Source organism: Osmia lignaria, chromosome 4 (genome assembly GCF_051020975.1).
Source record: "Osmia lignaria lignaria isolate PbOS001 chromosome 4, iyOsmLign1, whole genome shotgun sequence".
NCBI classification, from domain to species: domain Eukaryota; kingdom Metazoa; phylum Arthropoda; class Insecta; order Hymenoptera; family Megachilidae; genus Osmia; species Osmia lignaria.
Window position 1 is genome coordinate 4828205 of NC_135035.1, and position 22688 is coordinate 4850892.

General features: G+C 33.5%; 1 protein-coding gene and 1 long non-coding RNA gene across 6 annotated transcripts in view; one reads left to right on the plus strand and one right to left on the minus strand.

Annotated features, from left to right (window-relative positions):
- Positions 1 to 22688, minus strand: part of LOC117603367 (uncharacterized) — a 183083-nt gene that overhangs the window by 118749 nt on the left and 41646 nt on the right. The window lies entirely within an intron of this gene.
- On the plus strand, positions 15173 to 18229 carry LOC143305259 (uncharacterized). Of its 2 annotated transcripts, none has more exons than XR_013062124.1 (3): positions 15173 to 15288; positions 16017 to 16080; positions 16699 to 18229. It is a non-coding gene; the product is annotated as an uncharacterized LOC143305259 (long non-coding RNA). The 2 variants fall into 2 exon arrangements; XR_013062125.1 differs by having other exon boundaries at positions 16707 to 18229.

Sequence of the window (22688 nt, forward strand, 5' to 3'; positions counted from 1 at the left end):
CAGTTACTAATTGAGTACTTTACTGTTCTCCAAGAACGTTATTGTACGATGAATGTAATATTATCCAGCACAAAACATTTTAATATATTTCTTCTATGAAAAGAAGTATCTAACTGTACGATTAGCTGACATACAGGCTTAGTTGGTCGCCGTTTGAGTGGTCTGTAATCGATCGTCCTTGTCACTGCAAGAGCAGGTTTCACAATGTAATAAAAGTCGAAACGAGAGACGACCAAGAATGATTAGTTAATGTCGTTACATGGATTCGTTGTGACGTAATTATTTCCGTCACCACGACAGAAAAGCGATTATACGACCCCTGGATATTGATTTGCTCTCTTATGAATTTATCACGAATTATTAACTCGGCCATAGAGAGAAATTTTATTTTCTGAATTACAATTTTTCGGAAATACGAAATTAATTAATTCAATTTGAAATGTTAAAAGCAGTTGCTATTTTATTATAAGGAGAACTCTTCAAGTGTTAGTCAGAGTGTTAGTTCAGTGTCGTCAAACTGAATACGTCTACATATACCTATTTTGGGGGCAGACGACTAATTATTTAAAAGATATTAACAATTAAAGTTAGTTACTCCTTACAACCTTTTTTTTTCTTTTTTTTGCGAGGAGGAGGGGGAAAAATGCTATTACGCACACCGGGCGGCCCGGTAGTATGGGACTCCCCCCTCCTCCTACTTACTCCTGTGGAAGGAATTACTTGGAGGCTGGAACCGCCTTCCGGCATTACTTCGGCTCCCGAGTCATGGGTCCTCATTAGTTTGCTATATTTACTACGGTACTTTACTGGCGTGATAGCTGAGTTATTATAGTTAAAATTGACTTCCTTTAAAATAATTGTTAGTTATATGACTTTTTTGTTTCAGAATTAAATGATATCTTACTTCTAAAAACGCCATTTTAATTCCCCCCCCCCCCCCCCCCCCCCCCTTTGTGTAGGTTTTAGTTGTGGAGCTTGTTTAATATTCCTATAGGTGTTCTTTGTATTGCTATTCCTTCTAAACTTATTTCGTAGCTTTTTCCTATGCTCTTTCTCCCATTTTTCTTTGTCTTTTAGGCAGGTATACTCCTTACAACCTAAAATTGTATAATACATACATACCAACAGTCAACTGCGGCTAACCCTTGGACGACGGACCATGGAGAGAGACCCAATTGTAATTAAACTTTGTATTGCAAAGATCCACAGTTCAAATCCCGGTTTCGATTGAAAGTCAAACTAATGCAATATTGGGTATTCGTTAGCTGTACCTTTTCCAAATGATAAATCAAATCATCAGCAGCCTTCGCTTTAGAACATATCGATTAAAATCTTTAAAGGAACAGTAGTTACACGAATTTTACTTTGACCCGCTATTCGCTACAACTGATAGTCATTCTGTAATAGTCACAGTAACGCCAAGTTTGCGTAGTCATTTTCATCAAACTTTAAACTTTAAATTGATGTAGCATATTCTACGATAATTTTATGTCACTAAAACGTGTCAGACTTTTCATACTTTGAAAAGCAACATTAATGTCTTACCAACTCAATAGTTTCTTTTCTTATTAATACTGTCCCATATGTTATGAAATAAATGTGTTATTACAGGAAATTACTATCTATTTTAACTAAAATGTCTTTCTAATTGTATGACTTAAGAGAAACTTGGAAAATTTCTATCTCAAACATGATTTAAAGCATTCCATAAAAGATATTCAAAAAATGGCCGGTAAATCTAGATATTGTTCATTCAAAGAGAATCGATCAATTTACCATCACATTTGCTCTTTTTATCAGAGTTTTCCAACAGCGAAAAATCAGACGTTATTTGTTCAACTGTTCAAATGTGATCGACGTTCTATATATCGTTAAAGAATACTATATCAGTCGCTTTATTGGCTGAAATGTCGAACGAGATCTTCTGGCATCTGTCTGCTTTCCGGTTTCTAATACTGCGCAAAATTGCGAGTTTCAGTCTCGAACTAATTGTAATTAGCGACGCCAATTCACGCAGTGAGTACTTGAAAGGTTTGTCGATAAAGGAAAACTCGAGCGATCTGATTTTACGAAAGCGGTCCATTAGCGTTTTATGTGTTCTCATTGAACAAATTAACGTTAAACAGTAAGATTAAATTAACAACAGGATTTAGAAATAATTAAATGTCCCATGATATAATCAACTGGATATTTGTCTTAGTTACATTAGTTTGTATAATAAATTTTGAAATTATCTTTCTCTCTTTTGCGATCTCATGTGAATAGTATTAAGTTTAAAAATAAAAATAATATTATACATTTTTAATAACTTTTCGACTCACATTGCTGTCCTCTTTGGGCTTTATTACTTCCACATTTTATACCATGTATGTTTCACAAAAATTAACAATATAAATAACGAAAAAAATAAAAATACTTAAGATACAAAATTAAAATATATATTAATACTTTATTTTATTTTTTAATTCAATGCTTTTATCGTTACATCTTTTTAATTATGTGCAACTTTAAATTTAAATATTTTCCCGGACTTTTGTGAATTTAAAATATTACTGATAAGTTACAAGACTATTGATAACTGTAATGATTATTTGAATAGCTGAAGTTATCATGATGTCAAACATAAATCTTCAATTAAAAAAGAAAAGACACTGAATTAATTTTTATATCTAATACTTACAATTTTGGATTTAATTTACAAAAACTTAAAATATAAGAAATAGTTAAAGATACACAATATACTTATTTCAGTTACTATTAGAAAAAACATTTCACCGTTCAAACTATTCAGTATAGTATTGTTTTAATTTCTAATATTAACACTATTCATATAAGATTAAAGAAAAAGTAATTTTAATTTCGAGTACTCTCTTTCTTTAACCCGTCTTCTGTATTATTTGTTTCCAGAATTTCGAACAATTCTTCTGTTGTCTCTTCAAAAACTTCTTTCGAATTTGCCGTTTCTGTTTTTTTCATCCAATGGCAAAGTAAATTTTTTCTCGGGGAGTGTGTACTTTCTTCCCCCCCTTTGTGTCCCATCGGATATTGACGGTTCAGAAGTATGTACTATTTTTTCCATCATACACTGGGAAAATTTCGCATTGGATTTTTCTCGTCTATCTTCAAATCAAGCGACATTTTCAACAACACACACCCCCCCTCTCTCTCTCTCAGGAGAGAGAAAAAAGGCAGGCAGCATTTTCGTTGTGTGTCTCGCGGGAGGATCGTCTATCAGACTCGTCCAGTGGGGCTGAAAACAGACGATCTGTACCCCAGACATCTATGATACCATAAGTCGGAACTTCTATATATTTGAACTGCATGCCGGGCGAGTGCTTACGAGAAACTGCCACCGATCTCTCGTCGCCACCTAGCGGTCCCCGGCCCGAACTAAAGGCGTCCGGGGAAACGAAACCCTCTCTTCCCTTCCACTCAACGCCTACAATTCACTTGTCACTTTGATCACTTTACACTTTCAAAACTTTGAAATAAATTGAATGATGCAATCTATTTCTTGCTTCGAATGTAACTGTCGCGAAGACGTAAAATGCATTACGGTGAAACATAGGGCACCATGGTGGAGAGTGTTTCTAAGGACTACGAAAAATAAAGAACAATGAGATTGATATTTATTTAAAAAAAAAACACACAATTTTGAAGTTGTCTTCATTTATAATATTATGATTTGAGATTATAAGAAAAAAATATAAAATGAAAATAAAATTTCAATCGGTAAAATTAGAAATTAGGAAAGGGACTATTTTGGGACAGTGAACATGGTCCTGATCCCCACCACCGTTCAAGTGGTTTCAGCATCAACGACAAAAGACAATTAGACTGCATGGTGTCAGAACACGAGGTGCGTATAATCGGCCAGTAGAATATTATATCATTAATGTTACATTACTTTATAGATGGAAATAGAGGAAGAGAAAAAAGAAGAAAAAGAAGCAAAGTAAGTGGTGATTTTTCTATGTAATAAATGTGGTAGAATTAGATTATTCGTGAAACGGAAATCATTTCTACAGTAGTACATATCATTAATAGTTACGGAATAACGACTCTGTCACACTTGGGCTGGGACACAATTATGTTATGTATATGCAGATACAATTATATTAAAATTCACTATAATGTTTTAGATGAAAAAATTAATTAAAAAAACTACTGTATGGCAGACGCCGTGGTAGATGGAGAGGGGGGCGAAGAAAAGGGCGAAGAGGTAGTGACGGTGGCGGGCGGCCAATAATCTTAAATATATATTAAAATAAATAAATTAAATACATATTAAAATTACATGTCTTTATTTTTTATTCCCTTTTTGAAATTATTAATGTCCTGTAGTTTTCATTCCTATAAGTTTTATGATCGCGTACGTTGTGTATATTATTTCGTTCTTGCTACCCCTCTTTCGTTCACGCTGTCCTTTTCTATGCCCGGCAGGAATCCAAATTTTGTCAGTAAATGATAGATAAATATGAATACAAACAGCACATTGATATCGCCTTCTATGTCTTTTTGCATATAGAATATGCGAAATATTGCGAAATGTGCAAGATTTATAATTCATTTTTCTGACATATCTCTGTAATTTCATTGATAAAAAAATATGATTATAAATATGAATAAAAAAGCTTTATGGTTGCACACATTAGTAAGTACATATACGTATTGTTTCATTCTCTGACCTCTTTCTCTTTCGAGCGCACTATTCTTTTCTATGTCTGGCAGGAATCAAAATCTCGGTTCGAGCCGATTCATTGTACTGATGGTTAGAATTGTAACAGATGTGGTAACAGCGTGAGAGAACTCACTATGCCTTACTTGTGGCTGTATTCGCGTAGCCGTTTGTGATGTCAAATTAGAATTTACATTTATCGACTGATTTGTGTTTCTATCGACCCTGATGATAACGTGGTCAAATATACCATAAATGCCTCTGACGGAGAATCATTGAACTATTCTTACGTCTGATGCGTGCAAATCGTAGATTACATTTTACGTCTTTCAGAAGTGATGAATTGTGAAAAATCGAATTTCAATGATATTGTGCTAGTTCAAGGAAGAGTGGTCTGGTGTGTTATTGGTGAAAAAACCATTAAATCGTCCAATATTTGCTAAAATGCAGCCGAACGCAGTATTCGGCAGCCATCTTGTTTGCTTACAATAACGTCTGTCTCAATCTTACAGTTTCGAAAATACGATTTTTTTCAACGTATGGTGTTTATTAGCGTTCAAGCGGACCAGACCGACCTGTAGCGAAGTCTACCTGTGTGTGCTGTATCCGCGAAAATTTCATTTATGCTATTATCGAGACGAAAAATGGAATCTACGAAATCGAGCGTCTCTCTCACGCATGGCGTATACGTGCATGCTTTCCGTTGTTTATGTGAGTGCACGCATACAGATCATGACACAAGGAGTCTGTGCCCTTAATCCAACACATTGTGTTCGATACACATAATGTCCTATATTTTGCTTCAGCATCCAAATTAGTTTTCTCTCATCAAGCTAACAAAGTTCCCTTGAATAATGTAGAATCATGACCCGAACACAAACATTCGCCCTGCCACTACACAAACCATCCTCATTTTCAAATTGTCTCGCTATTTAGAAGCATGTTGTTGTTGGGAATGGAGCCTCTGGCTCGAAATCGTTTCGAGCCATTATTCCATGAAGAACGTTACATCAGAGAATCGTGTATGGCTATGAATACGAACATCAGTACTGGTGCAAGTACCACTATCCAATTATCCAATGACGAACTACGGCCTTGTCTCGCATTTTCGAACAATGACACTCCATTACGCTCTTTTAGTTTGTTTGTCACTGAACGACCACCTATACCTTTTGTACCTTTGCTTTCATGATGAATGCGGAAAATACGTGAAGAATTTTTCCATGAACATTCCGCTACCCTGTTTCGCTGTCTTCGGTTTGGGAACATTTTTGGACGAGAATGTAGGAAAACGTTTCATTCCTTTTTATAGTTGAAGATATTAGTTCGTTACGAATAAATTATTTTAGTATTTGTTGATTTAATTTTATAGTGAAAACGGTAACTTTAGAATTTTTTAACGAATTAATATATTGTCTATTATCAAATTCTTGTTATTAAATTTATTTCAAATCGCTAAATCGCTATAATCGAAAAATTCAGAAGAAATTTGAAAGGGTATGGCTTCTGCTTTATGGTATCAAATGGAGCCACTTGGATACCACCCTTTGAAAGTTTTACCGCGCTTTGTTGCAACTTTCATTTTCGCAGATTTTGTATGATGTCAGTTAATGCAAAAATAAATAGTGTGGAAGTGTCTCCTTATGATATCTGATAATACAGCGTTCAAGCTGACTGTGGGACCTTTAATTTGTATTTCTTTTTATTCCTGTAAGTGGAACTGTTCGCGAAATACAGGTCATGAAAGTTGAGAATCATTTGTTTACTTTAAACTTGAATAACTTGGTCAAAAAAAATCACACAAGGTGCTGGAAGAGAGGGAATTAAAGCTAAAGAAACAGACTTTCTTGTCTAATTGTTACAGCTAAGAACACAAATTTTTCTGAGCCGGCAGAGACAAAGAAATTCAATTAAAAAAATTACAAACACTGTTTTTGAGGCTTCCGCGGTTCGATTCTGAATAAGACTTAGCTTCCGGGATGGAGCCGCGTTGTTTGACGGTTTGTTGCCGACGTTCAACAACAAACCGTCAAACAACGCGGCTCCATCCCGGAAGCTAACAAGTAAACCTACGGAAGTGTCGGACTCCGATTTTTCTGAAATTTGGATATGTTATAATACATGAAAAACTAAGGGACACGTATTTCTTTTATCGGCGGAAAAACACATTTAGGGGATGAAGCGACCCCTCGAAAATGGGGGATAAAATGGAAAAATTGCGATATTTTTGAGACCAGTGAAGCGATTTTGATGATTTTTGGTATGAAAGTATCTTTCGATAGAAGACGAAAGTCGGCCTAGGTATGTTGGAAGAGGAGTGAAAATTAGGGGGTGAACTACCCCTAAATTGACCAATTTCTTGCTGCAAAAAATCAGTTTTGATCTGATCGAAGTAAAATCTGTTAAAACTTCAAGAAGAAAGTTAATTATGGAACACATATTTTGTTTTTTGTTTTATATAAATATTTGGGGGGTAAACAGCTCCTAAATTGCCGCGCACGTTTGGCATTGCGCATGAAACACCTTGTGAAACTATATTTTTTAACTGTTCGATCTTAAACATTCAAAAAATGATTTCATTGTCAAATCAGCCATTTATAAAATAAAAGTAATAATAAAAAAATAAATGAAATAAAAACACAAAAAATAAAATTAAAACAACAACAACAAAAAATAAATTATGTGAACAATGTTTCCATAGTAATTTTTTGCGTACAATGAATGTTGTCACCGGATTTTTCAAAATTTCATTTGTTAGCTACATTGTTTAAACAATTTTGTTATAAGCAATTAATATTTGTAACATGTTTAATTCACTGCACATAACTAACAATAAATGTCAAAAGTTGATCTCATTGAATTTTGAAAGCCCCATGTCGAGTTACTGTTTATTCAAGTAATTTTTCTAGGTTTCGTCCACCATATTGGATCCGCCATATTGAATTTTGAAAATCTGATTTCAGATTCGAATTCAGCGATTTAAAAAACCAATATATTAAAAAGATCGAACAGTTAAAAAATATAGTTTCACAAGGTGTTTTATGCGCAATGCCAAACGAGCGCGGCAATTTAGGAGCTGTTTACCCCCCAAATATTTATATAAAACAAAAAAAAAAAAATATATGTTCCATAAATAACTTTCCTCTTGAAGTTTTAACAGATTTTACTTCGATCAGATCAAAACTGATTTTTTGCAGCAAGAAATTGGTCACTTTAGGGGTAGTTCACCCCCTAATTTTCACTCCTCTTCCAACATACCTAGGCCGACTTTCGTCTTCTATCGAAAGATACTTTCATATCAAAAATCATCAAAATCGCTTCACTGGTCTCAAAGATATCGCAATTTTTCCATTTTACCCCCCATTTTCGAGGGGTCGCTTCATCCCCTAAATGTGTTTTTCCACCGATAAAAAAAAATACGTGTCCCTTAGTTTTTCATGTATTATAACATATCCAAATTTCAGAAATATCGGAGTCTGACACTTCCGTAGGTTTACTTGTAAGTCTTATTCATTACAAATACTGTTAATATTTTTTCGAAGCTACATAACTTAAAAATTTTGATAAATTTAAAAATTCCTCAAACAGTTTTCGAAAGAGGGCAATTTGCTCTTTTACTTGCTACGTTGCTCACTTCAATACAACTTTTTGGACCGAAGTTACGTCCATTTGAATTTCGCATAATTTCTACGTAAAAAGTGGGTGTTCCTCTAATTTTGCGATGGAATGTATAACACGGGTATTTTATGTCTGTCATTTATTATAAAATTTAGCATACTATATTCACGAATCAACGCTAAGATTTTGGTCCTGAGACCTTAAGTCTACGCAATATTAGAATTTAATCCATTTATTCATCGACTGCTTACGAACCTAGTGTACTGTGGTACCTCGATATACGACCTTAATCCGTTCCTGATGTTTGCACTTATACCAAATAGGACGTATACCAAACCAACCATTCCCATAAGAAGTAATGTAAAAATGATTAATCCGTTCTCATGTACAAAAAAGCTTCTATTGATATTATATCTACATTAATGGGGTTGTAAAATAATTTAAACACTGTTTATGTCATGAACAGCATTTAAACGATTTTCCAGAAGTTTATAAAAAATACTCACTAGTTTATTTAACATAATTATTTTGTAAAATATAAATGTAACCTAATGATAGATTCTAAATTAATAAACCAAATGGAATAAACTTTATTACCTTATGTTTTGATATCCTTACTTGTATGATCAGTCAATTAATAATACATCAACTCCGAATATAATTGATTATTAATTTAATTTTTCCTTTAAGATAATTATTTACAAATGACGCAAAATTCACACAAAAAGTTTATGTCGTATACCGAAAATTTGTCACGTTCAAACAGGACGAATTCCGAATTGGACGTATTCCAAAGCAGACGTATACCGAGGTACCACTGTATTTTGAAAGTATTTAAACGTGGAGTGTTTTGCTCGATGCTGTACAAGCAAAAGGTCTAGCCGAATAAGCATGGTAAAAGTGCCCCCAAACCAATTTGAACGGGGTTCATACTATTCGATAAGTGGTTCGAAGAAACCCCTTTCCACAGAGTTTTGATCCGTTATCTCCACTACAGGGGTGATTACGGGGTGGAAATCATTTTTCGGTTTATCCTTAATATCTCCCGTTCTGCTCAATAGAAAGTTATGAAAGAAATCATGGTTATTCTACCAATTGATATGTACATCCGAGAATTTTTTCAGAATTTTTGGATGCAAATTCGATTTTTAATAAATTCGAAAAAATTTTAATCGTCGATTTTTTATCGAAGTTGTCAAGCGACCACGTTTATATTTATACAGTAAAAAGCTCTTATTAGAGCTGTAGTGGAGATAACGGATCAAAACTCTGTGGAAAGTATTCGAACCACCTATCGAATGGTATGAATCCCGTTCAAATTGGTTTGGGGGCACTTTTACCATGCTTATTCGGCTAGACCCTTTGTTTTGCAACATTAAAAAACTTGATAAGCAGATAGAGAATTATATAAATTCTCAAATGATTATATTAACATGCACTGCTTGCGATATAAATTAGATTGCACAAGTCAGTTAGTGCAAATTGCATAAGGGTGCAAACCTAGTTTAACATTACGAAAAAACGTGTGCGTGTAAGAATTACTAGCGCAAGGCTAGCCATTCATGCTCTCTTTATCAACGATTCCTAACGCATTCATAATTTCATCACTTTCGCTTCTTTTTCCGTGCAGGCTAATAACGGACGCGCGAACTCATTGTACTGGCATGAGGTCGGATTTGTCACACGAGGGCAATTGCAAAACGGCGCCATGCGCCGAGAATTATTCATGCAGCTGAGAAGGTTGCCTTGTTATTGTTGTCTGGGAGCAGGCTGACTAACGGAATGCAAGCCTGTGGAAACTGTTCCACGAATATTTCCACGGTTACGAGATTCCAGATTATACGCGATCACTACGCTCGTAATCGTCGTCAGATTTGTCACGGCTGATAAATCCTTGTAATTACTTTCGTTCGATACGCGTATACTGCGGCAAACTCCAAACTAGAATGGTCAAAACTGTTTCGACCGTCGATTGCGCCAATTAACGAAACGCGTTAATTGAGCGGAAATAACAATCCGTGTGCGCGTGACTGTTATTGAGCTCTGAAAGATCGATGGGGACGCAATTAGAAATAGTACGATACCAATTATACATTAACCACGAATGTTTGGTAATCCAAACATTTTTACTTGTTCGGAAAATTTGTTAAATTGTAAATGTTAAATAGTAAATAGATATTGTACACAGTAGGGTGGGCTGAAAGATTAAAAATTTTTCTTTCAAGTCGTAATGCCGTGGAAAAGTTGCGAATTGAGAAGACAAAAAAAATATTTTTAAAAATCAATTACATCGATTGATGTATTCCGATCGCGCATATGCTTTAAACTTTGTGAAAATCGGCAAAAGTTCATATTTTTAGGATAATTTTAAATACGATTAAACTTGCCATGATTCGAACGTAATAGCTCAAATTGTCACGTATCAGAACCACCGAAAATATTTAAGTTAAGTTTAAAGAAATATTTAAGTTGGTCAATACCTTTCGGTCGCGCATTGCCTCCAAACTTGATAAAAAAATTGAAAATGTAACTGTTGCGCGACCGTAGGCGTTGGCCGATTTAAACAATTTTATTTTCTAAAAAAATTCTAGTAAAACGAACGAAATTTTAAGGGCGATTTTCACCCTCTTAGACTGAAAATAGGCAGTAAACGAAAACTGGGTTTTAATCAGGAGGAAATCACTTACATATTCACAAAGTTTCATAAATCTTTGAATTTCCGAATTCGGAATCATTCCTTGCTAGTAAAATTATCAAATTATGGGACATTCTGAAAATGAGCAAAACTAGGACATTTCAGATGTTCAAATTAATTCTGTGTCGTTTCGTTACTTGAAGATCTGTTTTTAATAAGTTATAGTAATTCCAATTAATTTTCATCGTTATTAAGATAACTGGTCCACTGGTGGAACATGTACTTACTTACATCCGCGATCAAATCAGGCTTCCTTAGAGAAAATGGCGATATAGAAGAAGTAGCAATTCTCAAAATCGTAATTTTGACAATATTAGTATTAAAACTGATTTAGAAACAAAATAATATTATTTCTAATTATTAAATATTATACAATTTAGTATATAACTGAGAAATATGAATAATAAATAAATACCAATTCAAATTTTCCCGCGTAAACGTTTGCATGCAAGTAATAGGGCCAGACTCCTGTACATACATGTGGGGCTCGTTCTCTAAGTTGACATTTTCTCCCATGATGCCCATAAGGAAGGACGAGAAATCGCAAGTGGACAAGTGTTTGGACAATCCGAGTAATTAAACTTTCTTGACCAATCATACACAAGAAAAGCGTCTAATAATTCGTCTTGTCCAATCAGTCGAATTTGTTCAAACATTGGGCCCGTGGAAAAAGCGCGGAAAAATATTCGAATTTGAAATGCTGAAAGCACCAAATTAATTTGTACACATAATAATATTACGATACATATATTGTACAACATTGTATTGTAAATTAATTAAACAGGAATAATACAAGAAATTTTCAATTTAAACAAAAATAATGCAATTTAAATTGACAAAAAAAGTTGTAAGACACTATTCTTGAAAATGAAGAATTTTTTTAGATATGTGTAATTAAATAAAAGTATCAAATATATTTTAATATTAGTAATAATCAGCTACACCATTTTTCATTCTATAAAGGAACCTTCTTTATTTTATAAGATTCATGTATTATTGCAATGGAAAATATGATCTATTAGCTTTTATGAGAAAATAATTTTTTATTTGAAAAAAGATATTAGATTATTCTGAAAGCTTTTGCCAAATTCATTCGACATCACAAAATTGAAAGACATTCTGATTTTATTTTTCATTTAAATAATTTTTTACTCATATCATGTTTAACTGAGAAAACATTTAATCTTAATTAGAGTTAATGCCAATTTCCCTTTTCTTTCGTATTATATTTTATTTTGCAATATTTATTTCTTAATTTAAAAGTTCAACGTTTTGAAACTTCTTTTACAGAACAAATTAAACAGAAGCAATTCATTTCTTAAGATATGTTTATAGATACATATTCATACTTGCATTTAAATTTAGACAAGGGAACCTGGGTCAATCATGACCCAACCTTACAAAATATATACAAGGTTATTAACTTAAAGTTAAATATATAATTTTTAAACAAAAAGGTTTTATTTATTAAACGACGAATTTTTAAAGAAACAGAGCAACATTTAGCAAATGAAAATAACATAAGGTACAAAATTAAATAATAATTGTGACTCTCTCCCTTGTCTGCCGTATGAAGGTAAAAGAGATGCTTATCTAAATTATAGTTTCCCAGCAAAAGTATTTTTATCCATATTTTACTAGTCTTAAATGCAATACTGTTCAATAAAACAGAAACTTTTATATCCGTCTGGCAATTTATTGCATCACATTCTTATTACGAAGCTCGCTTCTGATTTACACTTTACATAACGTTTCCAAAACAATTGAGAAGGTAATAGGAGGAGTATTCGAAGTGTTAGCGTGTTCGGAAAACACGGAAGTTGCAATTCAATTGTTACGATATGCAGAGACGTTGCACAGATGAAGTGCGATGCGAAGAATCTCATTAATCTAACGTAACATTTGCATAATCGTTACTAAACAAACATGCAGTCTGCGCGTTAATACGACATTCAGTATGTAAGATCGTACTTCTGCGTAATAAATAATCTGAAAGAAATATTTGTTTGCAGTTAAAGTGATTTGACGATATACAGGGTGAGTCAGTAAGAACAATCACCTTAAGTGGGTATACTTCCGAAAGGCCCCATCACCCCAGGACAATCAAACTTCGGATTTATAGTAATTGAGGGACGAGAAATCGAATGAGACCATTTTCAGAACTGGCAAATAAACCGTTCTCGAGATATACAGGGTATTCTAAAAGTGCGGAAACCCCCTATTACCTCGATAAGAACGCATTTTCACGGAAAATGACTAACCTAACCTAGATTAGGGTTAGGGTTAGGGTTAGGTTAGTCATTTTGCGTGGAAATGCGTTCTTATCAAGATAATAGGGGGTTTCCGCACTTTTAGAATACCCTGTATATCTCGAGAACGGTTTATTTGCCAGTTCTGAAAATGGTCTCATTCGATTTCTCGTCCCTCAATTACTATAAATCCGAAGTTTGGTTGTCCTGGGGTGATGGGGTCTTTCGGAAGTTTCCCCCCTTAAGTAAATGGTTACTTTTTGAGTTTATCCAAAAAGTTTGAAATACGAAGGCCAATCAAGTAGTAAGTTTCAATCGTATTAAAAATAACACTGTCCAACAAATTTAAATTTCTTTTCTGTATTCCAATAGCCATTGGGCGATCGTTGTAGAGCTTCTCGGCCTAAACACGAATCCGATAACCGAATTGCTCTATCACTCTCAGTTTTCGTAAAACCATGTGTTTTGGGGGAAAAATGAACTATTACGCGGAAACTAAAAACGCTAGAACATTTGCATGAACAAATGTCGATGAAAGATTAAAAAGATAATTTTTAACAAAAAATACGATAAAGTATTTTATAATAAAATAAGATAAAGGATTACCTGCAATAAACAAATTTAAAAATATTAAAGTTTATTTATCATGGAAATATAATTTTCTGCTCTATGATTATCAAGAAAATTATAAGAAGGTTTCTTGTAAATTCAATACTATTGAAAGCCTTTTCGAGATGAAAATGTAATACAATTCTCTCAGGTCCAGCGATAATGGAGAAGTAAGAATGTTTATCATTAGCGCTCTTTCAAAATATAAGCACCATTTGACGTTTCTTTCGAATACTCGATACAATCGGAGAAACAATAAATATTTTTTCTACTGAAAACATTCTGTACAACTTGCGACACCCGTTTCTGAAGGCGCATGTTGGACTTTATTGTTCAAGTGACATAGCCGCTTCGCAAGATCTGTTTTTTATGGGTTCGAAAAAAATTGCATGAAAAAAGACATCCTCCTGCGTGACAATACCGCGTCACATTTGGCACATTCCACGATGGACCTGTGAAAAAATTCAAAGTGGAAATATGGCAACACTCTCCATGCAGTTCAGACCCTTTTCCACCTTGCGATTTCCATCTTTTCGGATTCATGAAAACAGATCTCGAAAAGCGGCAACGTGTCTTGAACAAAGACGTCTAACATGCGACTTCCGGAACGGCTATCGCAAGTTGGATGGAAATTTTTCAATGAGGAGATGGAAAAACTGGTGCCACGATACACCTGTCTTAATCGATATGGGGATTACGTAAAAAAATAGTTGATATCATGTATTATTAAATAAATGAAGAATTGAACTGAAAATCTATGGTAAATACTTCATTATTTTTAATAAAAGTAAAACTTACTTTTAGAATTGGCCCTCGAAAAATGTATTGAGTTTTAAGAAGGCGAATTCAGTAACTTATATTATAGTAACCAAATAGTTTCCCATAGTTTTTGATAAATTCTTTATTAAGTAGCAAGTTATTTCAGGTAGTTAGTCATTCTTAGTGATTCGTCTCTGCATGTATGAATATAAATGGCGAAATGTTTAGAAATAATTAATTACTTAATGAGGAAATAATTCTGACAATGAATTATCTAAAAACAACTTTGTAACTGAAAAAAGTGATTCTTATCACCAGATTATGGATGTTTATGCATTTATAACATATCAAAAATTTCTAAAACATGTATGTATGTGGCATGTATGAGCAAAAGAAATAAATTATTCAGAATCTGTAAAACATGCAAAATGAATTGTTAGAGTCGCATCTATATGAGTCCATATATATTTTAGGTATTATTATTTAACTTAATTGGCTACAGAGTGCGCCGTAGTCGATCGTTCCTTTTATTTTTGGTGGTACCCCTGGTTCTTTTAGTCTTGCCAGGTCCATGCATCACGCGATAATATATCATATTATATTATGTATTCTTCTATATTATTAATGTTAATCTAGTGTAGTGTTTGTGTACAATAATAAACTGTCATGAATGAATCGAGGTAATATTTTTAATCACTTAGAGAAAGAAAATATTTCATAAAAATGTATATTTGCATAAAGTTTCGCAGTTGACTCATTAGGTATAAATCACTCATGTAGAGCCCATGAGTCGATAGGCACAAAAAAGTTTCCAGGTTCCAATTTTTAATTTGCCTAATTACGAAGTGGTCAGAATTTTTGGTTCTGAATGAATCTGTGTTTCGTTTATCTCTTCTTCGAGTGCTGCATCTTTGTTGGATGTTTAGATAAAATACTCTAAGATTAAAACTCAATGGGGTTGTGAAGTATTTATTTTCAAGGGTCCTGCACACAATGTATTAAATCCAAGTCCCATTACAAGAACAGAAATCAAATTTATTTACTAGATAGCAGAAAACATTGTTAATTAATACACAATTGCTTGAATAAATTTGTATTTATTGAATTTTATAATTTTCCACCATGTATAAGCTAAGAGTGAATATAATTAACTATTTGGACAACTGATTCAGAAAATGAAATGTATTAAAAATTCGAAGTTATTCTATGATACTAGATTTGGATTTTAAAGTTGTTACAAAGTTGATTCTCCGTTGCTCAGAAATCAAATATAAAGACTGTTTTCTTGTTACAATATATACATAGATTAGTAAATTCTGAAAAATTTAATGGTTTGGGAAAACCCAACCGTTTTATTTTTTTAATTGGATAATTTTTCTGTTTCAAAATTAAGCGATTGCTCTTGCAGATGCGTCAGAGCTGGGGATTTCCTTGTTCGTTGGATGCGGATATAAATGTCTGCATGGTTCCAGGTAAAACGAGTTATTCCAGCTAATAAATTAAACATACTGAATCTTTATAATAAAGTTATTTTCCAACATAATATTCATTACACTATATAATGTACATAATTTAACCGTTTGAATGCCACGGGTTTTTGGAAAAATCCGGTCGAAAAATGCTACACAGCGCGATCGCGCTTCTTCTGTTTTATGTCAATGCGTTATGCAACGCAGTAACTCTGTCATTTAATTTTACAGTTTTGTTACTTATCCAATTACAGTAAAACCTCGTTTATCCGAGGTAATGTGGGGAGGAGGTCCCTCGGATAAGCGAAAACTCAGATAACACAGAAGAAATAAAAAATTCGAAAATTTGAATTGTTTTTTATGTTAATTTTTAGCACACACCCGAAGAGCACACAATACGTATTGTAACAAGTTTATACGTGTACAGATGTATGTATAAGAAACAAAGTAGCAATCGCAAAATACTACGCGCGTACAGCATAGGCATAGCGGTTTGCTCGGATTAGTCCGTTGTCTCGGATAATGCGGAGGCTCGGTTAATCGAAAGCCGGATCAACGAGGTTTTACTGTATTTGCATTCTAAGATAGTCAGCTTGCAAAAATACTGGTGTTCAATCATAGGTAGGTAGGACCACAAAGGTGCCGTTCGAGGCCTTGCAGCCAGCCCCGGCAGTGTCATGTGCCAACCCTTCCTCCTCGCGGTGTGGTCCGGGCACCGGCTATTCCGGTGGCAAACGGGGCACTGGCTATGGGCGTAAAGCGCCTGGTGGGTGTAGTTGCTAACCCACTCAGATTAGTTTGTTAAAGTAAAAGCGTCCTAGACCAAAATTCCTTACACACCGACAATGAGTCAAGTGTTGAGCCTTCCATACCCGTACGATGATTGATAGCCCATGAGTGCAATGACTAACCCGGCGTTACTTGGTTATGGAGGTGGCTGCTGGGAGGTAGATTTAATAGCGCAATCGCGCCCTTTAACACCGCCGGTAAAAGTGAAAACTTGAGAATGGCAGAGCAGGTTATAAACCCTACAAGGCTCCTTAAAACACTGATCTGTCTAATCATGTAACATTAACAGTATATTGCCATTAGCGTTAAACGTACCGATAGTTGGATCCACTGAGCCGATTCCGTGGTATTTTTTGACATGTAACAAGCGAAGCGCGATCGCGTTGATTTGCACTCATACGGTTAAGATAATTTACAGAAACATTGCTTTTTAATATCGTTAAATTACAGTTTTACGGGAATGAATAATTGATGTTACATATCGCTATTATATTGTTACGTTCCCATCTCGGAAAGTTCCTTATTTGGAGTTGGATGCGTACAGACAGCATAGTCAGTTTTCCAGAAATTCGAGACCAACGCGAAGCAAAAGAGCGGTCTCTTGGAATCTCGTAGACTCCGTCCCCACCACTCGTTTTACTCCAATTTTTGGGTATAAAAAGGGTGGCGACGAAGGCACCTCGGATCTAGTTAAAATCTAGAAAGGATTCAGTACACATAAGTCCGTTTCTCTTACGGATAATATCTGCGACGAGGAAACATTGCGAGATTTCAAGCTACGTTGTTTGTTGTTAGGCATTATTATTACTGTTGTAGTCCGCCCCCGTTTGCTCGCCTTCGTTAAAACTGAAGACTAGATTCTTACTTTATAGAATAGAAACTAAACTCTCTTAATTCAATTCACTTAAAAATTTGCTAGATTCATGAAAGTTCAGTACAAAAATACCTACGAACTTAATAATGTTCTTCAATTAAGAGAAAATTGAAAAATAGGTTACACATTTTAATCTTTAGTTATTGTTAATTATAAGGTGGTAATGCGTGTCTATTTTATTTATGGCCGGTGGATAATGTGTTAAAATACCTGCACTAACAAATTTTGTTAAGGCATATAAACTTTTTTTATACACGTTCGCATACTGAGTTAAATAATACTATGTTGTGTCAAATAATATTTGTATAAAAGTATGGTAACAGTTTTCAGCAGAGCAGAGCCGGCTCTACTTGTACCTGCATTTGCACAGAGTAATACATTTTTTAGGGCGGCAAAATCGATCTAAACTATATGCGATTCAAATGTAATAAAACATAAAAAAAAGTTATAAAATTAGTTACAAAAAGTTATTTATTTATTCTTTGTTAAAACCAGACATCATATCATTAATTAAATTGTCATATAATAAAACTTTGTAATATTTTAGGAGCTGCTGACCCCTGCTGTAATTATTACATTTTTCACAGCATGATTACTTTTCATTAATTTATGAATTCTCATTAGTCAATGTTATCCTTTAGAATTCATGAATAGACATGTTAAAGTCTAGTTTAATATCACAGTTTTTAAAACTTCATTGTAACAGCATGTGACCAGGGGCGGGGAGCAAAATATATTGTTGCACAGGGCGGCAAAATTCCTACGCACGGCCATACAGCACCTCTGTGTAGCTGGCCACTCATTACCAAAAATTTGAAAAATTGATAAGAGTTCTGAATGCTCCTTAAGAGTTCTAGAGTTCACTATCAGTTTTAAAAATAGTTCCGTCGATTAAAGTACCGAAAATAGTATTTGAAGGTATGGGGGGGCCAACTTCTCATTTTCGCAACTCTGAAGAGCTATAACTTTTTTGCTATCAACTTTAGCACTTTGGTTGTTAAGGATAATTGATAGAACTCTTAGGACTCATTCAGAACTTTTATCAATTTTTCAAATTTTTGATAATGAGGGGCCAGCTTCACACAGGTCCCTGCAGCACATAGATTATAATAATAGTGTTTAAAATAGTTAGGGGAAGGTGGGGCAAGACGGGGTATCCCTTCTATTTCGTGAATGAAACGTTTTAATTACAATCAAATATACGTATTAAATATGTTATCACCATTGCTGATTGTAACCAACTGCTCAACCAAGTGTGATGTTTCACTTTGAAATTAAAGTAAAAATTCAATTTTTTGCGACTTTCTTATTATTTTTGTACATCCTTTAAGGAGTGATGTTGGCATTAAAATATAGCAGAAGTTCAATGCACTTATGTATTTCTGACGCAGAATTTAACAGACTACAGGATAAGAATGTCATTTTATATTTTTGTTAACAATGTTTAAGTGATACGTTGATTTATTTTCGATGAGACGACAAGGGGCATGATGGGGTATAGGAACACCTTTTATCGCGTGATTTAAACCATAGATGATTTAAATCATAGGTGATTTAAACCAGGCGACTTGGAATCGCGCTCGGTCTATTCTTTTCTAAGATGTTACTAAGGAAAGAAACATAGAAAAAGAAAAGAAAGAAAAAAAAAGCAAGAAAGAAATATCAAATATGGCTATCAAGAAGATAAAAAACGAGTGAAAATAATATCAGAAGAAGACGACGACAGTGAAAAAGAAAATATTCCATGTTTCTACTGCAATGGATTATATTTAGATTCTGTGGAAGGTTAGATAAGTTACCAAAGATGTGGCAAATGGGCCCATTGCTCGTGTGCTTACGTAAATGACGACGATGATGAAGCCGTACATGTGTGCTTCTGTTGTCAAACAGACAAATGATTGACTACAGACAATTTTGTTAATTAGTTAATAGGTACCTCATCTTGCCCGCAAGGGTACCCCGTTTTGCCCCACCCGTGGAGCAAGATGGGGAGAAAAGACCTTTCTTTGTTTTTTATTTATATGTGTACATTAATAAGCTGTAAATAGTTGACTTTTGCCTTATATAATTTATAAAGCAATTATCAAAGAATAATACAAAATTAAAGTGGATCCATTAATTGGACAAACCTATGTTTTATTCATTAATAAACCTTAACTACCCCGTCTTGCCCCACCTTCCCTTAATACCCATAATTAAGCCTTCTTTATCATCATATCATACATATTTAGTAACTCTTTACCATCTCATATATGGAAGCTAAAACATTAAACAACTAACTAAGGCCACTAATGTTCAAACTCTCTGTAATTCAAACTCTATAAAATTATACATAACACACTGATCGGATCAAATATAAGACTTTTTACGTGTAATACAATATCTTGCATGTAGTTATATTTCACGCAATTGCGCACAAAGTACTGAAGATAATAAGTATGTATGTACTTTGATACCATATCCCGTCCGCTTAGGGCTTAGAGGATACATTTAGCCTCTCGAGACAGAATTTGATATACGCGACTTAATTCGTGCATCGCTGATTTTCTCGGTGCTCATATTAAATTCCAAGTCGAGGAATTTTTAAATAAGAATACTGCTTGACGCGGTTTTCTCATTGTCTGTGGAAAAACTGTGTGTCGACATTTTTCGAGGTACAAACATCGTTATTCATCCTTTATCAGAGCTGGTTGTATGCAGAATGTTTTCCCTCGATTTTTTAACAAAGGAAAATGAAATGAGAAAATGCCTACTGTTAGTAGCTACATGAAATTTATAGAGGTGAACATTACTTTTCATTTACATCTTTAAATATAAAATTATATGTAGAAGCTTCCTTGTTACAGAATTATTTTGCTATAAAATTCCATGCTATCATTATGGGATTATAGAAATTTTGAAATTTAAAAAGAACTCATTACGGTAACTCTTTTTATTTTAGTTTGCTATTTTATTTTGATTATTGCATTTGATTAATTTTATTATTTTAAAAAAATATGACTTTTATTTTTTAATATGGGTAGAAACATTGATGTAACTAGGATTTTTATGGGGTGAGTCGGGCTCCTTAGAAATTTAAAAATTCTTGAATTTTGAAAATCTAATATTTTTAAGTTCTGGAATTTTCAAATTTTGAAAATCTGAAATTTTCTAATTTTATAAATGTAGAATTTCCAAATTGTCGAATTCTGAAATTTTAAAATGGTAAACGTGTCAGTCCATATTTATTTTTGTTGAGAGGAGGGAAAATCCTAACCTTTACTTACCTAGTTACACCAATGAGTAAAAATATTATTACAAAAAGCAAAGTGCAAACATACATTCAACATTATTTTATAGGAAAATATTCCTATCGATGAAATCAATAAATCGAAAATATCCAGTTGATTACGATTACTCTTAATGACTTCCGCACTGATAAAGGAGAGACAGGTTGATAATCAGGGTCGATTTTCTTGAAATTTTATAACTACGTAACGAATCGAGAAATATTAGAGGCATCCCTTTTGTCTTTGGAAATTTATTTCAAAGAGGAAAAGCCGTCACCTAAAGTAGGAAAAAGTACGTATTTCACTTAATATACTGATAAGTCAACCACATTGTTGAAATATGGCGACAGTTATGAAACTTTAGAGGTAGATGGAAGATAGGAAGATATTAGACACATAGCAATTTTTATAAGTCGCACCCTAGCTAGTGTATTAGATAATTCACACATTTTAACTGTATGACGTACTTAACGCATTTCTACCCCCCCCCCCCCAATCACTTTTCATTACACAAATGTGAAAAGAAAATAATTACCACTCTTAAACTACCTTCAAGGAAGGATAGTAGGATATTCCAATTATTAAACGATGTGGATCATTTCAGATATTGATAAACAGAGATGCTACTGTATTTAGAGTAAGTGTCATAATACCTGTCCCTATTAGTAAGCCTGTCCATATTAATATTTAAATAGATAATAAAAGTAAAGTTTGAAAAATAAATTTAAAAACTACCTTCTTTTCATTAAATTAAACTACCATGGAAAATACTGCATTTTTCACTGGTTGACACTGTAATTACCAAAGGTGTCAAAATGATTGGTTTCTAGTTTATACTACAGTTTCTTATTTTAAATTATAAATTTTATCAGGGTATGTTTGGTTATCGAGCTAAAGAATTAATGTATATATTAACTTATGTTTCATCCTTTATCTATGTATTTAGTAATCTACATTATTTTCAACTTAAAAATAAATTTGCATCAAACGTCGATAGTTCTAGAAACTGTCATGCGTAAATCATTTTATACTTACGTAATTAATCATTAAGAATAACTCAAATATTTATTCGTCATATATTTAACACTCTAATGCAATGGTTTTTAATGTTTTCAACATCACGGAACTTTTACAATTTCACAAGATTTTTGCGGAACACAGACATAAAATAAAACAGTATATATATATATTTTTTTTATATTGCATAACAAATAAAAATGACAGATTAAATATCAGTCAACAGCAAAAAAAAGGTCAAAAAATGGTCACAATTTGTTTGATGAGATATTTTGGTGGAATACTTTTTCTAAGTTCACGGAGCACCAGTGATCCGCGGCGCAACGGTTAAGACCCACTATTCTAATGTTTTGTTACGTACATTAAGTGTCTGAAATCGCAAGGCTTAAACGGTAGAATATTTTATCAACACCTGATGACCTTCGTTATTTCATCGATACATATTACTCATAAGATGTTCTATAATATAACGTGACCTGGATTCTTAATTTCAAAAACACTATGTGATTCATAGTTATGTGATTGTTAGTAAGAACGTAGCAGGTGATTCTTTATCATATAATGAAAAATAATATAATATTATGTTTTTTCCGATTAAACATCAATTACTTGAGGTTGTACAATAGTAACTGAGAAAAATATTTAAATAGAGATACAATACC